This window comes from Macrobrachium rosenbergii, chromosome 40 (genome assembly GCF_040412425.1).
Source record: "Macrobrachium rosenbergii isolate ZJJX-2024 chromosome 40, ASM4041242v1, whole genome shotgun sequence".
NCBI lineage: Eukaryota > Metazoa > Arthropoda > Malacostraca > Decapoda > Palaemonidae > Macrobrachium > Macrobrachium rosenbergii.
Window position 1 is genome coordinate 11,283,837 of NC_089780.1, and position 16,329 is coordinate 11,300,165.

At 35.9% G+C, this 16,329-nt stretch overlaps 1 protein-coding gene across 2 annotated transcripts in view; it reads left to right on the top strand.

Annotated features, from left to right (window-relative positions):
* Positions 1 to 390: 390 nt before the first annotated feature.
* Positions 391 to 16,329, top strand: part of LOC136826118 (UDP-glucuronosyltransferase 2A3-like) — a 38,938-nt gene continuing 22,999 nt past the window's right edge. The window contains exon 1 of one of the 2 annotated variants that reach the window (XM_067083102.1): positions 391 to 751. The gene's annotated coding sequence lies outside the window, so the exon portion shown is untranslated. The remainder of the gene's footprint in view (positions 752 to 16,329) is intronic. The other variant, XM_067083103.1, reaches the window with a different exon arrangement.

Genomic DNA, 16,329 nt, shown 5'->3' on the forward strand with positions numbered 1-16,329 from the left:
TAAATCAGTCATTCGCCAGCTTTCGTTATAACCGATGCCCTGTAACGGAGGTAATTAGACAAGCTTATGACGGTATAATATATGACATCATCAATTCCGTTATCTGCGGTTCTCTGGGTCCCTGAACTTGGGGGAGGGGGGGAGGGGTCTAGGGGCAAAAACGAGGTTGAGGTGCCAGGTAGGAATATAATATCATTTACATACTTTCGTCTGCTTTAAGATGTCATTTATATAACTTTTATAGTTCTAATAGTGAATGAGGGTGAAAACGAATAGGTTTAATTGATATCTTGAGAGAGATGTGAGTAACGTAACCGCATCTTGGTAACATCAGCAAATTGGTGTTCAGGTGAAGTCTGCCGGGAATCATGTGGACTGTGGACATGGGTTAGTCCAGGTCTGGAGGTTGTGCTCGACGCATCACCCCATTCCGATGTGGTGTTAGTATTACTCTCCTGTTAATTGTGTTTTTAACGCTGTTCTCGTGTTAATTGTGAAGAGAAGTCTTACTTCGATTTTTATTGTGTTGTTTGTGCTATTCTCCTGTTAATTGTGATGTGAAGAGAAGCCTTAATTCGATTTTTTTTCTGATCATACACAGAGGTGACATGTGAACTTTAAACATAAAATCAAGTCTACAATCCATTCGTTGGATTTTATCTCATTTGAATTTTACTGGATCGAATATAGTGACATTTTCCAGCTTTCAAGATTGTTAATGCAGTTTAATTGAATCGTCAAGACTTGGAAGGTAAGACGTGAAAGTACAATTCAGACAAGATTTACACGAAAAACCTAACTTACTGCAGAAGTGGGAAGTGAGAGAGAGAGAGAGAGAGAGAGAGAGAGAGAGAGAAGGGGAATCCCCATAAACGAATTTTCTTATTCATAGGTGAGCCCAACACCCCAAATGAACGTGCCCCGGGAAATACAACAGGCGCCTCCAACGCTCTCTCTCTCTCTCTCTCTCTCTCTCTCTAAAATATCTGGTTAATTCTGGTAAAAGAAATTTACGCAAGTGTGCCTGAAGGAAAATGTGAACACTGTATGTCTGTATGTAACCAAGGTTTTGCTCAAGTCTATTTGCAATAAAATACATCTCCAACCTTTCAGATTTCTGAATGACTTGTAATTTTAATGGAATGACTTATGATTTTTACAAAAAATCAGACAAATCATCACCGCCATCATTATGTTCAATTTTTTTCTCACTGGCCTTGGTCCTCCAGTCAGCTGCCGTTCGTCAGTCAGTTTCTATTTATAGTTTTCTTGAATTTGACTTTCTAGCTCATATTTCTTTTTTTTTTTAAATATCTAAAGTTTTCGTAAGTGTTTTCAAGTTCTCTTTACACCTTACAAGATCAGATTTAACGTTTAAATATTAAAAACAAATGGATCAAGTAAGCAAAATTTTACGATAGAAAGTGGGTACAAAAGTTCTCCTGACAAAGATAATATCAGGTTATAGGATAAGTTAGGTTAGGCCAGTTTGCTTATGGTAACACGTCTCTCTCTCTCTCTCTCTCTCTCTCTCTCTCTCTCTCTCTCTCTCTCTCTCTCTCCAGCAGTCAAATCTTTAAGTACTGTAAGACTTAAGAACATAAGTCTAAAATATAATTGCCCAAAAACTACGCTTTTTCTCTGTTTCACGCACTCCTTGGCACACTTCCTGTGTTATTAAACATGCGGTCCCTTAGTGCGCTCAAGTACTATGCAAAATCAAGAAGGAATTATAGACCCACAACACGCACAAATGCTGAACGCCCTGTGGTTTTAGCCATTACGGGCTGCATGAAAAACTAGCAAGCTAAATATGAAAAGGAGGTCCTAGGACAAATATTCTCTCAATACATTTTTTCCACACTCTACCGGGTCCAAATTACGCTCCCTCCATGGAAATACATTAAACAACAGTTGCCTCGGCAAATGATTTCAGTAATTTCATACCTAAGGCAACAGTAACACTGCCGCAAGTAAGTGAGATAAAGATTACATGCGATTACGATATGCAAGAGGGATATTTCGATCGCGGAACGAGGAAAAAAAAAAAAATCTTAAAAGAGTACTACACCTTCTGCTGATGTTCTGGGTCCTTCACCTGCAAATTAATTCGGCTGCCATTTTTGTCTTCGACTTCCTACGTCGCGTTCTAACCTCTATGAAATCTAAATTTTTGTTTAATACTGCACAGAGAGAGAGAGAGAGAGAGAGAGAGAGAGAGAGAGAGAGAGAGAGAGAGAGAGAAGGGGGAGGGGGAGGTCCTTAAGACGCCTTCATTATGTCTGATCTAGAATGGCAAATGGTTTTGTACAACGAAACGCTAGTGTTTGTTTCATTGTAAATGAATATTTTTAACTGACGCAAAAGGCTAGTGACCCGCACATAATCATTTCAGTAAAATAAACTAGTTTATATATAATATATGTGTGTGTGTGTGAAGATAAAAAGCCCCATAAAAAAACTATTTGAACGTTACAACCCTATATTTCGAGCACATGCTTCTGTGCCCCTGTTCACTGGTAAAATATGGACAGATGAAATGTTACAAGAGTATATATATACAAAGCATATATAAGTGTGCCACTAAGTCACCGATGGTATATGCAGGTGACCGTTTCCCAAGGAGAGAAAATAAACAATTCCCTAAAAAAAAATTATAGTGGTTTTTGGTCTCATTAACTCCCGTTTGGCGATGCGTCTGGTGGTCGTGTTTCCTGGATCACCTGCTTCAGAAGAGGCCTCAGGATTAAGCAGGTGTTCCAGGAGACACGACCACCAGAAGCATCGCCAGGCGGGAGTTAATGAGGCCAAAAAACCACTAGGGAATTGTTTATTTTCCCGCCTTCTTGGGAAACGGTCACCTGCATACCATCGGAGACTTCATGCTGCACCTGCATATGCTTTGTATATATAGCCTACGCTTGTGACATTTCATCTGTCCATCTTTTACCAGTGAACAGGGGCACAGAAGGAAGTGCTCTAAATATATGGTTGCAACGTTCAAATATTGTTTTATGGGCCTTTTTATCTTCATATTATACTGTGGTATTACAGTAAAAGACATTCATATATATACATATATATATATATATATATACACACACACGCACACATATATACCGCTGTATGAATTCACAATGTGAAAGACAAGTATGTGTTTCGAGCAAACCAAATCTTTCTGGTTTGAACAACGACAGTAGTCTTTGTTTAAAAAGTTTTCAAATGCCAAATTATAAATGTTCAGTCACATTTTATTTTTATATTTAGTGGCGTCTGCAGGCGCGCGAAGATGACAGTTTCGTTAAAAGTATTCTTTTGAAAGAAAGCGTAAGACTCAATTAAAGTTACCGATTAACTAAAACTAAAAAAAGTTTATTTGTTTTTATCCTGATTCATAACCTGCACTACTCGACAACCCTAAAAATGTTTGGCACAGGGTACCGGACCATAGCCCATACCACTGACGTCCAATATTCGTCTGTAATAGATTTATATTATAGTCACATTATTTCTTTAAAAGCTGTCGCGAAAGATATAGAAAGACTTGTCTTCGTCGTGAATAACAAGTAAGTTTGTAATCATACCACATATGGCAACCATTTAACAGTGGTTGATATTTGAAGACAAGGGAGATAGGATATGTTTCTCAAAAGCGAATTTGGAAACTCTTTCAGTGACATGATCTGGGTGAAGGGGGGGTAGGGTGGATCCAAAGTACCAGACATGCTGTCAGTCACACTTTGAGTTTTGTTAGGACTCAATTTCATCTCTCATAATTTGTATCATAAACTAATTCTAGCTAAATGTCTGTTGAGAGATTCAGCAACCACAGGTCTATATACACGGCAGATGGGATCGGTGCATAAGCAATAAGCTTATTTTTAACGCCAAACCACATGATGTGTGGTTATAATATATAGTAAGCCTGTTGACGAACTATTTGCTGGCCTGCGAAAGGCACGTCCGGTGCAGGTGTAGTTAGGCCAATGTTGACACTGGAGGTTTCCACAGTTAGATACGGCTGGTAGGCCTATGTTGACACTGGAGGTTTCCACAGTTAGATACAGCGGGTATCTGACACGTTTATTTGTGCTTTCTGATCATGAGAAAGCATTGTGATCCCCCGAACATTGAGCCGGTGTCGTCACGTTTCAGGGGAGAGGTTCTTGTGTGCGTGCATGTGTGTACTCGCTAATGGGTATATTATGAGAAGGTGTTCCTTTTAACAGGAATTCAGGGTTCGTCCTGTGAGGACGAACATTTTGGAAGCCGTGTTCTTTTTGCATACTCTGTGACATTTATTTTTGTCTAGAAAAATTATATAATACCTTTGTATTTTGTCTGGTGACCAGGGTGTTAGTCACTAGTATTGGTTGGTCTAGAATCATTTATTCGATTGACTGTGAATCAGAATTTTCTCTAGTTATAATTTCCATCTTAAGAGGTCGTGAGTCACTCCATTTCATGACCGTAGCTTTTGCTGAAACACTTTCGTTAAATTTACAAATGAAGTCTAGTTTTGTATCATGGTGTTTAATTCCAGCAGGCCTTTGTTTGAGGGTAGGTTCAGTGAGAGAAGTCGAGCGAGAGAGAGAGAAGGAATGTGCTGACCAAATGCCGGGCCATCGCTACCAGAGAATCTTAGGGATGTCGGATGATGTGATTCTGTTCTTAAACAGATGCAGTAAGGGATTATGACCCTAATTGATCTTGTCTAGGGTCATAACATATAAAAATACATTCCTGTGGTCACTACGGTCCTTGTCAAGTACTCTGCAATCTTTTAATTAGGAAATTAAAGTAGTTTAACCAGACCACTGAGCTGACTTTCAGCTCTTATAGGGCTAGCCCGAAGGATTAGGATAAAATACCACATGGGATCACGTTCTCATACTGGAACTAATACACAATAAATTAAAAATAATACTAAGAAATGATTCACAAATGCCCAGATATGAAACAGATGAATCATGGAGGATATTTTCTCAATCAAAATTTATGTTGACGACATAAATCCTTAAATAAATTCCCCGCAGGGAGGTTAGTGCCGACAGTGCACCTCATACGGTGCAATGTAGGCATTACTTAAGGGTCTTTGCAGCGTCCCTTCTGCCCCTAGCTGCAACTGCTTTCATTCCTTTTACTGTACCTCCGCTAATATTCTCTTTCTTCCATCTTACTGTCGACCCTCTCCTAACAATTGATTCATAGAGCAACTGCTTTGAGGTTTTCCTCCCGTTACACCTTTCAAACTTTTACTTTCAATTTCCGTTTCAGCGCTGAATGACCTTAGTTGCCCCAGTGCTTGGCATGTATGACTAAGATCTATAAATCAATCATTCAATCCTTAAATAAATTAGAGTTTCGCGAGTGCGCCAGACCAGAAAGTGGAATAATGAATCTTTCATTTTTCATTTTTATAATGAGACAACAAAGGGAAAAATTAATGCAAAAAAAAAAATCACAGGAAATAAGATCTTGGGACAATTCAGGAAATTTCTTACGGGCCAATATTTCAACGAGAAGTGCCCACGCATGCCCTTAGCAAATTAAAACTTTCGTTACGAATTGGTGAGCAAGAATTGCTTGAATTTAGAATTAATTTTTTTACGTATTATATACTTTCTATATTCGACATTTTCTTGAAGAGAGCGAAGAGCATAATTTATGTCTACAGGGAAAGTGTACCGTACGATAAAATGTGCTTGTTATTGATTTATTACGCGCATAAGATTGATTATCAGCTGTCTTTGATCATCTTTGATATCTGTTGTTAGAACAATGGTTCATCTGTCATTTTATAAACAACTTTCTCTTTCACAAACTAGATAACTTGCCATAAAAGTAATTTGAAATTTATCCATCCTTTATGATTATATTCTAAGCCCCCCCCCAAAAAAAAAAAAAAAACTTGGATAAAAAAATGAAAACATCCGACACACAAAACAGAAACGTACAAAATATCTGTTTTAGAAAAACCACATAAAAAAAAAATTCTCCCCACCCCAAAAAAATCCCATCTAATTAAGAATATCAAAATCACCCCCCCCCGGGGGGGGGGGGGAATATGGGTCGGGGGGAAATATTTTCGATTTCGGCCGCACTCGTGTTTTCCTCTGAAAGCAATCACATTCCCTAATTCGTGAGCGAAGGACCATAAAATCCAATTTCTCTTAACAAACGGTTTCTTTACCAAGTCACACGCGACCCGAATATTGATTGGTCATACAGATTGTGACAATCAAAACTAATTACATTACGTGAGGCTGTGATATGGTTCTTTTAGGTTGTAATGTTTTTAATGCGCTGGTCCAGAACGCACATTTTTTTTTTTTTTACTTTATGGAACCATTCACATTTTAGCTTATTCGAATGTTGAGCAGTGACTATATATATATATATATATATATATATATATATATATATATATATATATATATATATATATATATATATATATATATATATATATATATATATATATAATAGGACCTCATTTATCTTGCGGAGATATTTAATCAGAAAAAGATTCAAGCGTTCCAGAACTAACGGCTATCGGACGATGAGGACAGTCAGCCCTGGACAGTTTGTATTTTTCCAAATAAATATCTCCGCTAGACACCCTTCTGCTTAAACGAGGCACTGTTATTGATTGCATTAATGCACAGAACAGTTGTGCTTGCGCAAGTGATAATATTTTAATATATATATATATATATATATATATATATATATATATATATATATATATATATATATATATATATATATATATATATATATATATATATATATATATATATATAAATGTACGATCAAATATCAATCACCTCCATCGCTAATTGACGCAAAAGAATTGTGAAATTTTACCAATCATGCAATAATGCTTCCACCGTCTTTTAGCTCATAAATCTTCACTAGCCTCCAAGCAACCGTGTCATTTCTCAGCCGAGTAAGTGAAAGTCTTCCGACCGTTCTGGTGACCGCAGGAACCCCCCAGCTGACACTATCACACACACTATTTTCCCCAGGGGATGAGCAGAGGCCATGTCCAAACCATCTTCCTCAATTCTGAGAGAAATTGAATCCAAGTCAACCTGAGAATCTGTGAGTCAAGACTTTGTCGTTTTGACCGGAAGTACAGGACCCTTTGTAAATTCGACAGGAATATGGACACAGGTTCGAATCCTGACAGGGGGATGTGACTTATCATATAAAATTCCTTTCTTGGTGTATGTTATTCCCACGGTAGAGTGAATTCGATATTAATAGTATTTGTGGCGTAATGTTCGTGAGTCTAAAAACGACACGTGTAAATTAGTGACAAAACTTTCATACAAACACACACAGACATATATATATATATATATATATATATATATATATATATATATATATATATATATATATATATATAATGTTATATTATAAACTCTTGCTTGTATTTTTAATTAAATTTTTAAACATTCTCACCTTAAATTTGTCAGCATGCTGACTAAAGTTAGAGGTTTACATAATTTTAAAATTTAATGAAAAAATACAAGCAAGAGTTTACTAATTTCAATATATCATAAATAAATACATACATATATATACACACACACACACACACACACATATATATATATATATATATATATATATATATATATATATATATATATATATATATATATATATATATACACAGTCACAAACACACACAAGTGCCATTTTTAAAATATAATAAATTACATTAAAAAAATACTTTGACCCAGGATATGTTTATATATATATCATATAATGTATATACTGTGTACGTGTAGGATTCTCTCACACTGGCACAATCCTTGATCAAGAGAGAGAGAGAGAGAGAGAGAGAGAAAAAACACGCAACGGGAATGCTAAGCGCTCAAGCATATGATCAGCACAGGTAGAACCTGGAAGGATATGTTGGCTGCTCAGAGCACACCAATAGGATATGCGATGTCGTGCAGGAATTTTTCGACGGCGTCCTATACGTTATAACTATGATCTTGGCCCACCCTTCAATTTGTCCATTTTAAGGCCGATGCGAAAGACAAATTGGAGGCAATAAAAGCGGTTTGTGTATTCTGCACGGATCGAAATCAAAGTTGCCAAGCGTTGTATTTTTTTGAAAGTTGCCAAGTACTGTATTTTTTTTAAGGAGTCGATTCTTTATGGTAAATTAACATAATACGTTCCTGTATGAATGGAAGTTGTCACATTTCCTCTTCAATAACGCTTTAAAATCAGTCTCATTTTGTACTCGTATATTAAGAAAGGACTGAGAAGGGTGTCTCACCTCTGTGGTAAGACGCTGACGGTCAACGCCCTTTGGGGCGAGGCCGTTTGGTACGACAACCACCCTGAGGATACTCCCAAAGGGTTAAAGATGTAATGACAGCATGTCCTCTTTTTATACTGATGCCGATGAAAATGGCGTTTTGGGAAAACCCAAGGGGGCTGGAATAATGTCTCTTAATTCCACAGGTACGTTTTAACATGTTAATGCCGTTGACTGTACCTTAGAGAAGGTACGTTTTAACATGTTAATGCCGTTGACTGTCTCTTAGCGACGATTTCGGCAGCTATGGATTAAATGTACTAACATAGAAAATGGAGGTCTTGCTCATTTTTCGATTGGTATGTTTCGGACACCTTACAAAAGTGCCCTACTTGGCCCAGGGTCCTGAGTTTGCCCATAATCGGGCGTCGTGATCTGTAAATTATATATATATATATATGATATATAGATGAACATTATTATTATGGGTCCTATATATATGATATATATATATAATGATTCTTGATTATTCAATGATGAACATTCAGTATGAACTGTACTTGGTGCAATATTCTAATGCCACGGACATCGTTGAAGAGTCATTTGTTGTACAGAAAGTTACAAAAATTAAATTTCTATTGTATTTAATGAAGATGAAATAAGACCTTTTCCCCGTGTGTAAATCTTTATTTATTGCTTAAATAGGCTCGAAACTCTTAATCTTTGCGTCAGAGGGAATGAAATTTGATGAAAAATTTCTATACTGACAGATTATCCATATCACGTTCCTGCTTGCTCTTCTAACAACTTCTCTGGCGTGGCGCTTGAAGATCTGTCCTGTTGCCAGTTTTACAAAACAACAACTTTACACAAACCCTGAGGTTATAATTATAAGATTATGTGGGTTGTTTTTTTTTTCATTTCCAGGTATTTTAATCTCCTTCCTATTCCGCCCAGCTTAGGATTTTTTGTCTTCAGTCCATTTCTTCTCCAGAACCTATGAACGATAACATATTTTTCTTATTTTTTACAAAGATTTACCGTTCTATGTATAGCCCATTAATAAATATTTAACATTTTCGTCCTGATAATTAACGTTAATGAGGGCATGAGAGATATCTTGATTACTTTGTAAAATGGTGATGTGGCATATGATGTTTTTGTTCTTCCAACAAAGATGGTGATGTGGCATGTGATGTTTTTGTTCTTCCAACAGAGATAGATCTGTTTGTATACTACTGTTTATTTTCTCACTCGTCCAACTTACTCTATGTTATGCTTTATTTCACATTTCCTTGCTTACTAATTTACTCTTTACCTATGACATTAAGAAATCAAGATATTTATAGGCCTCCAAACATAACGTGACCACTGAAATGGACCCTGGAGACAGTCTTAAGCTGCTTACCCGTGGATTTAAACGCACGTGGAACTGTTTTGAAATATTGGCAAGAGCGCCAGAATGAGATGCCATGTTGACAGAAAATCTGATTCCGTTTCTTGCTATTGCATAAAAAAACTTTATCAATCGTGAACCTATGTAACTGACTTAGAATTCTGCGCAACGAAAAAGATGACATTTGATATCTGTAATGGGAGAAATGGTGTTATCTCTTTGTTGTTGTTTTAGATTTGGCAGATAAGCGGAGATTAAACACACGTGGCGTGGACCCAAACAGCCCCACAGGCTCCTCAACGGCGGGGCGTTAATCCTGGGTGTGGGCAACGAAGGTCAAGTATAGTATATTTGGCTTTCCATCAGTCCGTGAAGTGAGTCTGGATTATCAGCGTCTCTTGACGATTCTCGAGAGCTTATAGGAACCTTACAAAATTGCTTCTGTATGAAAGCTGACTATTTAAAATTCACTCTCTGGTTGAAATCAAAACGATGCTTGGGTATTGTACTCTTTCTGTCATTAACGTTAATGACTCTTTTGTGCTCCCTATAAACTTTTGAGACTTCTTCTTTTTTTCAATGAAATATCTACACTCAAATGTATATTTACTGTCAGTTCTAAACACATGACTGTCCCCTTTGAAAACTTTCACTTGGGTAGGTCCTGCTAAGCCCAGAATTTTCGCAAAATAGTGAGAAATTTGTCTACACGAGAATTCCTTATTCGTCCCACCCTAGAGATCTTAGAGTGTCTGAGAAGTCTATAAGTATAACCAGATCTTTGTTCCCTCTAACGATGAGCGCAGCAGTCCAGTCGCGGTTAAGGTTTTGATGTGGATTTTTAACAACAGATCAAGAATTAAACAGAAGAAAAGGATCTTATTTTATGCTCATCTTTAAAGATCGGGATTGTTCCTCAATCTTCATGGTGTTTAATCTTAATTAAGCTGTTTTTATCCAAATGCACCGCAAACCTAATTTCACGTTTTATTACCATTTCTTTCGCCGATAGCAATTATTTGTTTATAAATATACAAGTTACTATTTTTTTTCCTTTCTTAACATAATCATCACTTATACAACTTCTTTTATAATCGAGCTCTAATTTGGCTACCTTCTACACTTTTGGATTTCAAAGTTTACTTTTCTTTATTTTATTATTATTATTATTTTATTATTATTATTATTATTATTATTATTTATTTGAAGCTTTTCAATAACTCTTGGTGTTTTCTCAAAATTTTATTACTATACTGCAACGTTCATCGTAGAAAGTATGGTCGCAATCAAAATCAAAACTAGTATCAACTTCTTATATTAAACGAATGTCATTCGTCGACCCATTTTAGCTTACCTGTTAAATAAATTTAATTGCCAGCCTCTTTATATTCCTCTTCATTTAAATTTGAACGAAATGACTGGGCGAATCCAGATCCCACAACTGTATAAATATTGTGAATCCTTTTTTTACAGTTTTTAAAATAATCACTGACGTAATTTCGTCTACAGGATACGCGCTCAGAAAACACACGCACACACACACATACCCAACCCTTCGCGACGCATATACATAAATATAAGTCTCTAAATAAATGATTTAGCTCGACAAGCGCGACACACTATACAAAAAGCGATGTCAAATTTATCTCCTCTAAACGCATATAAGCAGTTTCTCTCCGGTAATCAAATTAAACGAATGTTTACACAATTACTCCCCGACACCGATGGCTGAATGCTGTAATCTGATTGAATTACAGACCATCCATCACAAACCTAAATTTCATTCCCCTTTTTTACAGTTTTGATTAACTTTCTGTATTACCAGGCAATACCATACGAGCGCTCTTAATGGTAATTACTGCACGTAATTCTGTTACTGGTAATTTACATTTCTCTCTCTCTCTCTCTCTCTCTCTCTCTCTCTCTCTCTCTCTCGATTCTGATGGTTTCACAGCCACCTACAAATTGTTTAGCTGTGTAATCTTAATTACTGAACATAATTCTCTTACTGGTAAATTACATTTTCTCTCTCTCTCTCTCTCTCTCTCTCTCTCTCTCTCTCTCTCTCTCTCTCTCTCTCGATTCTGATGGTTTCAGACCCACCTACAGATTGTTTTGCTATGTAATCTTAATAGTCTTATCATCCCTTTCTCCTCACCCCAATCTAGGAAATTAGATGACCTTAAAGGGTTCTGCTTTTCAAATTAATTATCAGAAAAATATAGAACGATGGAGATTGACTGCAATTTGCTGTACACACTTAAGCCCTCAATTGCTGACCTCGTTGTGTCAACATCTTGAAAATTATTAAGCTTCGGGATTCACAAATTCCTGAGTGTTCCTCAACAGATCTCCTATTGACATTACTAAGATTACCGCAAACAGAAAAGAGAGTCAATAATCAATTATAAAACGATCAATTTAGACGAAAACACTCCCCTAAATCAACACAGATACCCCCTTCCAGTGGGCCACCTTTTGCCCCCTTTTTCTTAATGATTTTCCTCCGTGGCACCCCTCTATTGAAAAGCTTGTCTGTTTACAAAATGAGACGAATATATGCATGACCATCACTTGATAGTGCTTCATATGGGACCTGTTTTTACCTCTTATTATTAACAAGGATTTTAATAAATACTCGTGCTTGAATAATTCCCTCATTCCAAATTACTGTTACTCTCTTCATCAATAATTAATGTTGGCGTTTTAATAATATAGTAAAGAGATACTTCTCAGCAAATAGTATGAAGTATACTTCTATTAATGCGCCTTCTTCAAGTTTTATCGACATCCCCACTTTGCATAATTCGAACCACTAAGGAATTTGCGTGAAGAGTAAAAATGCTGCCATAGCATGCGCTGAATCATTCAGTAATTCATCAGTAATTCGCTACGTAAAATTCTGTCACTGCTTCGTAGGAGTTCCTGCAATTGAAGATTATTCCATGGAAAATTAAAAACAAAATGGACTAATATTGCATCTGTTACTCTGATTTTGCATAAATCTTTGTTTTCACAAAATAGGGACATAAGGATTTTCAGTCTTTATTGTATGAAAAAAAAACCAAAATGTTTTAATCTTTTTTTTTCAAAATGTTTTATCCCAACCTCTATGGTGTCAAATCTACCTTATTCCACCCTCTCTTTATGGTGTCAAAGCTATCTTATCCAACCCTCTCTTTATGGTGTCAAAATTATCTTATCCCACCCCCTCTTTATGGTGTCAAATCTATCTTATCCCACTCTCTCTTTATGGTGTCAAAACTATCTTATCCTACTCTCTCTTTATGGTGTCAAAATTATCTTATCCCACTCTCTCTTTATGGTGTCAAAGCTATGTTATCCCACTCTCTTTATGGTGTCAAAATTATCTTATCCCGCCTTCTCATGGTGTCAAAATTATCTAACCCATCCTCTGTTTATGGTGTCAAAACTTATTCCACCCTCTCTTTTATAATAAGGCCAAAAGAATTAACATGGGCCAACTTACGTTCTCCCCTACAAATGAAAAGTTTCAATAGGATTTCAATTTATATTTTCACGTCCAATTTTTTCTTAGTCCTTTCTTTCACTTGCAAGGTTATTGATGTGCATTCTCGCCATTATATTAATAATTTCACATTAATATTTAGCATATTAAGTTATTCCGGCGACGATGACCATAATTTGTCACATAATTTATTGGAAGTCATTCAATCGGTTTTATATAAGCTATTCCAGTCTTCCCTACCTCAACTTTCATAGAACTGAATATGTTATATCGTTGTCTTCTCCACAACATGAACAAATATAATCACAATTTTTTTACCCATATACATAACGCCTGTAAACAGTACGAAAATCAGAGAATAATAATAATAATAATAATAATAATAATAATAATAATAATAATAATAATAATAATAATGGTAGTAGTAGTAATAATAATAATACGGAATGGTAATGCTATTTGCTTCACTAGGAGGGGCGGAAAATTTGCATTCAACACTTTCTACTTTCCATACCATTATTTCTGAAATTTAGTCCCGTAATAATAAGGAATTTAATTGTACAATTTGGTAACAATTGGGCCATAACAAGACCCCATGGGACGTACTTTTAGTACATTTCCAAAAATTTCCGACAGAAATTCTTTTAATAAAAACAGAACCAGTCAAGGTATAAAAAGGTTATATTTATATGATTATGTCTATGTGATCAAAACCACTCAAAGTAGTGAAGGTTTTTTTATTCATTAATTTACTTTTTGCACGAGTCGCTTAAAATAAAAAATTATATCTATATTTTTATGTCTATAGATTAAATAATGTAAATAAAGCAAATGTATATTCAACTTATGTGTTTATTTATTGATCTATTTATTTATTTTTTGCACGAGCCGCTCTCGCAGGTAAATACAAGCTATAACAGAATCATTTCAGTAATTCCAGTTCGCATATACAGGCTTGCTCAAGGAGCAAGACCCCGTGCTGCCATAAGGCCAGCACAGTCTAACACCCCCCCACCCCGCCCCCAAATCCTCTCCCGAGCCCATAATTGGGATACGGTATCGGAAACAGGTAATGAGTTAGGAAGAAGTCTTATAATTATTCACAGTGGTAGGACACATCATGCCGTCATTTTCCTCGCTACACTGAACATCCCCTTCTTCTTCTTCTTCTTCTTCTTCTTCTTCTTCTTCTTTACATCTCGCAGGTCCCTATCGTTTCTCATATCTCATTTCTTCTTTACTCCTTCTCCCTCCAATATACTTCGGCCATGAACTTCCACACGGTGTCAAGACTGATAATCGGTAAACTCACGCCCCTAGAAGAGTTTTATGCAAATATTACCGTCCTCGTTTAAATATTAAACTCATTATGATTTCTGTCGTGTCATCAGTAATTGCCGCGAGACTGAAATATTCTTCTGTCTCTCGGCCAATTACGCTTGTTCACTTTTATAACAGCTCATAAAATACCGAATACCTTATACACTGTAATTAGTTCCCCTGAAATCAAAAACGAATACCTTATACACTGTAATTAGTTCCCTGAAATCAAAACCTAATACCTTTTGTGGTAAGTATGTTGTCATAAACATTTACACGTGAAATGAGACTTCATTTTAGTACAAGCTGAATTTATATATCAATTTTTAAAAGAAACTGCAGTGTGGTGACTGTTTACCATAAGGAACCGAAATCTTCCGTTTTAACAAAGGGAATCCTGTACCAGAGACAAACAATTTAAAATCCTAAGTATGGGAAAAGATTTCAGATGAATAAAAGGTTGCAAAGTAAAAAAAAAAAACAAGAATATCAGATGGTCAATTGTCAAAGGGTAATAAACAGAAAGATAATCCGGGATCAAGTAGTCACAAACTAAAACCATAGACCTGACAACAAGAGATACGAAAGTTTACAGATACAAAATCCAAAAACATGTATAAAATTGCCACGGGGTAATTACCCTTAATCCAGCAAAATCCGGGATCACGCGGTCACAAACTAAAACCGTATACTTAACCGTAAGAGATACGGAATCTTACCCATTCAAATCGCAGAAACACGTATAAAACTGAATACTAATTTTGCTTGTATTTATCAACAACTTTTTTTATTCAGTTTTATTCGTGTTTCTGCAATTTGAATGGGTAAGATTCCGTCTCTCTTATGGTTAAGTATATGGTTTTAGTTTGTGAACGCGTGATCCCGGATTATCCTGGATTATCGTGTGTTTATTACCCTTTGACAATTGACAATCTGGTATTCTTGTTATTTTTGTTTACTTTGTAACCTTCTTTTTTCATCTGTGTTTCATTTAAGCCCAGACGATGCGTTAATATACGTGAAAGCGCTTGGTACTGAACTTCTGCCTGTCATTTTCCTGTGGGATTCGCATATATATATATATATATATATATATATATATATATATATATATATATATATATATATATATATATATATATATATATATATATATATATATATATATATATATATATATATTACATTCGTGTTTGCATGCATATATCTGCGCATATTTGCAAACAAAAATAAGTAAAAGTGATGCAAAAAATACCCGACGACGTAATTTCTTCATTCCTTTCAAACTTTTCCAAATATATCCCTCTAAAATGGTGTTATTTCCCCACGCATGAATTCCACCGATAAAAGAATCCGTTGCAAAGTGTGCAGAGCCACAGAACCTCGTAATTTAGTTTGCAATGAAGCGTGAAAACATTAGAAAGCACTAACGTCGCTTATTGAGGTCATCGACTTTCAGCAATCCTCTTTGGGGGGAAGATTTATAGGTAAAGGAGCTATTACCACACCCCTGGGAGTCGAGACGCGGCCATGAGGTGGAATCATCAAAACGCCCATGAAAAAATTAGTTAATTGAATTGCGCCGCACCTGGGCCAGGTAGTTTGTTTTGGGGATAAAATCTATAACCCGATAACTCAATAACATGCACGATTCAGGTGATCGTTTTTGTAGACGGCATTCCAATCTTTAATTACATTCCTATCTTCATTTACAATCCTATCTTTATTTACAATCCTATCTTTAATTACGATCTCGTCGACATTCTGAGTTGGATTATGTTTTCGTTAATTCTTCATACCGGGAACAAGATGACAAGAGATAGTACATGTACAGAT